Source organism: Phragmites australis, chromosome 3, assembly GCF_958298935.1.
Source record: "Phragmites australis chromosome 3, lpPhrAust1.1, whole genome shotgun sequence".
Classification (NCBI taxonomy): domain Eukaryota; kingdom Viridiplantae; phylum Streptophyta; class Magnoliopsida; order Poales; family Poaceae; genus Phragmites; species Phragmites australis.
Genome location: NC_084923.1, coordinates 50,519,800 through 50,524,646, shown reverse-complemented (window position 1 = coordinate 50,524,646; position 4,847 = coordinate 50,519,800). Strand labels below are relative to the sequence as shown.

Genomic DNA, 4,847 nt, shown 5'->3' with positions numbered 1-4,847 from the left:
AAACTCCCACCACCCAACCGCCAAACACTGCACCGAGGAGACCCACGGGCTAGAAGGAGGAAGCCCGGGGGAGGAGCAGCGACCAACGGTCGGCGATGAGAGGCAGAGCCGGCCTCCCCACCAACAGACCAAGGGCAGCAGAGCTACCAACCGGCAGCGGCGCCTCAGAGCCCCCTCGGCCACATAGATCGCCATCCACCCCACCGAGGCTGCTAGCCGAGCCAGCCAACCCAGGGGCGGCCAACCAGGACCAGTGGAGCCCAAATCCGAACCCCAAAGGGTGGATCCACCACCGCCGTAAGCAGATCGAGCCCTAGGACGCCCGGATCTACCAGGACGGAGACAAGGAAGCCCAGATTTTGCCACGACGGAGTACAACCAGTGGGGGAAGGAGAGGAAAGGAGGGAGCTCGGGGGAGAGAAGAACTGGCGGCGGGGTTTGCGGCGCTCGTTAATGGCCTTAACGGATAGAATCGTTATTCTACGATCCGATCCTATCAAACAAAAAATGATTTTAATGGACTCAACGGATCGATGCAGCACACAATGACACAATGAAATCAGATCGACGGATCGCAGATAGATAGATCGATTCATCAGGCGTAGTAGCTGTTGTTGCGCAGGGACACCGGGGCCTTGGCTGCGCCGGCGCGGAGGACGAACTGGTGGTAGAGCATGGCGACGGCGGCTCCGACGAGAGGTCCCACCCAGAGCATCCACTGATCCTCCCACGCCTTCAGCTGGTTGTACACCACGGCCGTTCCCAGGCTCCTTGCCGGGTTGATGCCCGTCCCCGTCACCGGGATGGTGGCCAGGTGCACCATGAACACCGCGAAACCGATGGGCAGCGGCGCCAGCACCGGATCGTGCGAGTCCCTGGCCTTGCGCTTCGGATAGGTGGCCGAGAAGACGGTGTAGACGAGCACGAAGGTGCCGATGATCTCCGCGCCCAAGCCCGCGCCCTTGGAGTAGCCTGCGGCGAGCTCGTTGGCGCCGCCGCCGTAGCGCGCGTAGTGGTAGCCTTGGAAGGCCCCGACGAGGCCGGCACAGCAGATGGCGGGGAGGCACTGCGCGACCATGTAGAGCGCGGCGCGCACCAGCGACACCTTGCGCGCAAGCAGCAGGCCGAAGGTGACGGCCGGATTGACGTGGCCGCCGGAGATGCCGGCGGTGCAGTAGACGAGCACGAAGATCATGCCACCAAAGGACCAGGCGATGCCCAGGACTCCGACGCCGCCGCCACACGCTCCCGACTCTGCCTGTTGGTCCTTGTGGCCGATGACACGGTGGCGAGCGTAACGTAGACGAAGAGCAGCGTGGCGACGAACTCGGCGATGATGGCGCGGTAGAGAGACCACTTGCCCAGCTCGCCGGAGTTGACAAGCTGCGCCGGGGGAGGGTCGCGGTAGTCCTTGTTGGCAGCCGCGGTCCCATGGTGGATGGATCGACTTGGTATATACGTATGTATATGATATTTTGCCGTATATTTTTGCATCAGCGTATACTCATAAACATAAAAGAAAAAAGTTAAAAAAGGAGAAAAAAGAAAAAAAAAAAAAGGTGCAGCTCGACTGGCCTTCTGCCTTTTGGGCCCGGCCGGTCTTTCTCCATTCTCCTTTTTCCCGGCCTCCGGCCCAGCCCGGCTCCTCCCTCTCTTATGCACCTGCCTGGGCGTCCTGTGCTTCTTCCCGAGCCGCACACGCCGACCGCTTTCCTCACACAAGCCGCCTGCCACTCGCCAGCTCTCCTCACACGCACAGCCCGCTGCTCGACCCTCTCTTGGGCCCTAGCCACTCCACCGCACTGGCAACCCGAGTTACCACGCCGCTCGATCCCCTAGGCCCGAGGCCGTCTGACCGCGTTGCCTTGCTTAGGCCCGTGCCGCCCATCTCCCTCTCCCTATCCCCCTCTAATCTCCAACAAACTAGATCCGGTCGGACTCTATCTTTTCTTCCCGATACCAAATCAGTTTGGGAATCGATGGGGATAAGCTCGTCTGCTGTGAATCTTGGCCGGGCAGAACTCTATCTACTTGGCCGAATCAATCCATATCTCCTCCGGCTTGAGGGGCCCAGTAGCCTCTATAAAAGGCAGGGGAGGGTGCCTAGCCGAGGGGATCGACGAATTGGAGAACCAGCGAAGCTCTACTGCATCGAAGCTTTGTCGCTACACTGACTCGTTGCCGTCAACCTGCCACCGACGCGCCGTCACCACCGTTGATCATCATCGCCGGTCTGAGCTCCTCTGTTCCCGCCGCCGCTTCGCAAGGTGAGCCCTAGCCGTGACTTCCCCGTGCTACTTCTCTCTGTGATGCTGGCCATCGAGTTGTGCTTGTGTCGGTGTGCCATGCTGTTATGCTGCATATGGTCATCCCCGGCCTTCGCTTCAGCGTGCTCTCGCTCTATGTGCTCGTTGTTGTCCTTTTGAGGCCGGTCAGCACCGCACCATGCTCCGATCGACCCCTGGCCGAGGCCAAGTCGGTGAGCCTCTGACAGTGCTGGTGCAGTGTCGTGGATCTCATGCCGAGCGTGCTACTGTCATGTTGCCACTTATGATCTTGCGCTCGAGCTAGCCGTTGTGCCTCATTCAGGCCCGACTGCTCGTGGTGTTGCCTATGATGTCATCTTACCGTTGCGCCCTTGGCTCATGATGTTGTTGATGTCTGTTATAGCGATCCATATGTGTTGAGGCTGCGCATCTGTTGCCTTTTGCTGATGCTGTGATGGGGCTTGCTGTTGCTTGCCCAGTGCTTGCATTGTTGGATGTTTAGTGTTGTTGGAATCCCTTTGTTGGTGCTATATGATTGTGCTAGTTGCTATTGCTATCTTTATTACCGGACGAGTGTGGGCTATTCTCCTACAGCCCCATTAATTCCAATGTTCATTGATAGTTGATTGCAGAGTATACATTTTGATTCTCGGCTGTTGTATGATGGCTTGAGATGCTTGATAGACCTGTTGTTGTGATGGCTCGAGATGCTTGATTGACTTTCTGTTGGTGATGTCTGCTGATGGCTCGAAATGTTCTGATCTTGGTGCTAACCGCAAAAAAATACAGTGCTCTTGCTGCTGATGGCCTTTGTGGCTTTAGTGTTATCACCCCACCTGTGTGGATGTGCCTAAGTGGCTGTACGATCATACTGATCACCAAAAAAACAAATATGCCATTGCGCCAGGAGCCTACATGGCCCAAAAAGTGATCACCCCGCCTTTGTGGCTCGTTGCCTGTTGCCTTCGAAGACGACCGATGAGGATATGTCTGACGCCCTGAAGAGGGAGTTAGTGAGTCAAGCACGATGTCGGAGCTCCTGGTTGTGGCCAAGCTACCACTTCTAGTAGAAGCTACACGTCGTGCTAGGCCCCTAGCTCACTTCTTCATATAAACACAATTCTGAGGCCTACGTGGCCAATGATGACCCGGGATACATAAATAGTCCAAAAAGCTTATTCTAGGCTGTTATCCCGTCTTCTTTACTGCTTTTGTTTCTAATGCTTACTTTGCTTGGTCTGTGTTACATGTGACTACAGCCTTACAGACTCGGAGACAACCTCGATAGGACGACCGCCAGCACAACTTAATCGGAGATAGCCCGAAGATGGGCGTAATTAACCGGAGAGCTTCACGAAGCCCTAGGAACCAAGACAAAGTAATCACCAAAAAATATGAAAAAGTCAGATAGCGTGTGCGTTGTGGAGTAAAATGTATAATGAGAAACTGTACTTTATGATTTCGACATGAATGAATAAAGTTTACATGTTTCGATTATTACATCCTCCTCTCTCTTGTATACTTTGTATACTGGCACGTCCGCAAACATTACATACACAGTTTCCAATACAAACTCAACGCGAGTTTCCCTTGCGCGAAACAACGTACGTGTGATGCAGCTAGATATAGCACAACACTACTACTGATGCAGCAATGAAGCAAGCTAGGTAGCTAGCGTGTCGGCTATCCTATGATCTCTGTCTCGCATCATCTCATGTATGTATATATGTATAGGCAGGCCGGCCAGGGCGGAATTTTTATTTTTTAGCCCTTTTGGAAAACATATTTTACAGATAGATCTTCCTAAAAATTTAACAAAAAAATAGATTATTTTCACGGCACCATGACATCAGCGCCCTAGGTACATGTTACGGTGCCAAATCCCATGCCGCCAAGATGTGCCACATCGGATCTGTGCGCTTGAATATTTGGATGATGTGTCAATTCACGGCGCCATTTCCTTTGACGTCGTAGTTTAGTATCATAGTGGCACTATCCTTGGCTCCATGCTCTAGGACTTAGCATCGAGTAAGGTTGGACAAAAAACCTCGAGGCTCATGAGCTAGCTCGGGCTCGTGAAAGTATGGCTCGGCTCAGCTCAGCTCTTTGTCCAAATGAGTCGAGTCTGAGCCACCTTACTGGCTTGTTGTCCAAACCGAGCCGAGCCGAGCTAGCTCGCGAGCCAAAACGAGTAGCCGAGTAGGGATAGGGGAGGGAGAAGAGCATGAGAGCCGAAGGGGAAGGACACACGGGGCTTCTCTGACCGGATTCCACCGCTCTCCCTGTCGAATCAAGCCACACACCCATTGAGAATGGATCTTTCGTGTCTCTAGTGTCTCTGTTGAGTTGAGCATGGATCTTTCGTGTCTCCGGCGTCAAGATCCACCCATAGGCGGCCGATGGAGGCTGTGCGTACGCGACCGAGGCGGAGTTGGGAGCATAGGCGGCCGATTGGGTGACCTCACTGGAGAGGAGCTTAGAGAAGGGGATGTGGACCTTGCCGATGTTGCGATCACCCAAGGCACGCTTAACGCGGAGGAGGACGTGGAGGGAGCCAGTGCTGAAGGGAGCCCGCGCCAT

At 54.7% G+C, this 4,847-nt stretch overlaps 1 pseudogene; it reads right to left on the bottom strand.

Moving 5' to 3' along the window:
• Positions 1-595: 595 nt before the first annotated feature.
• Positions 596-4,847, bottom strand: LOC133910846 (aquaporin PIP2-5-like; annotated as a pseudogene).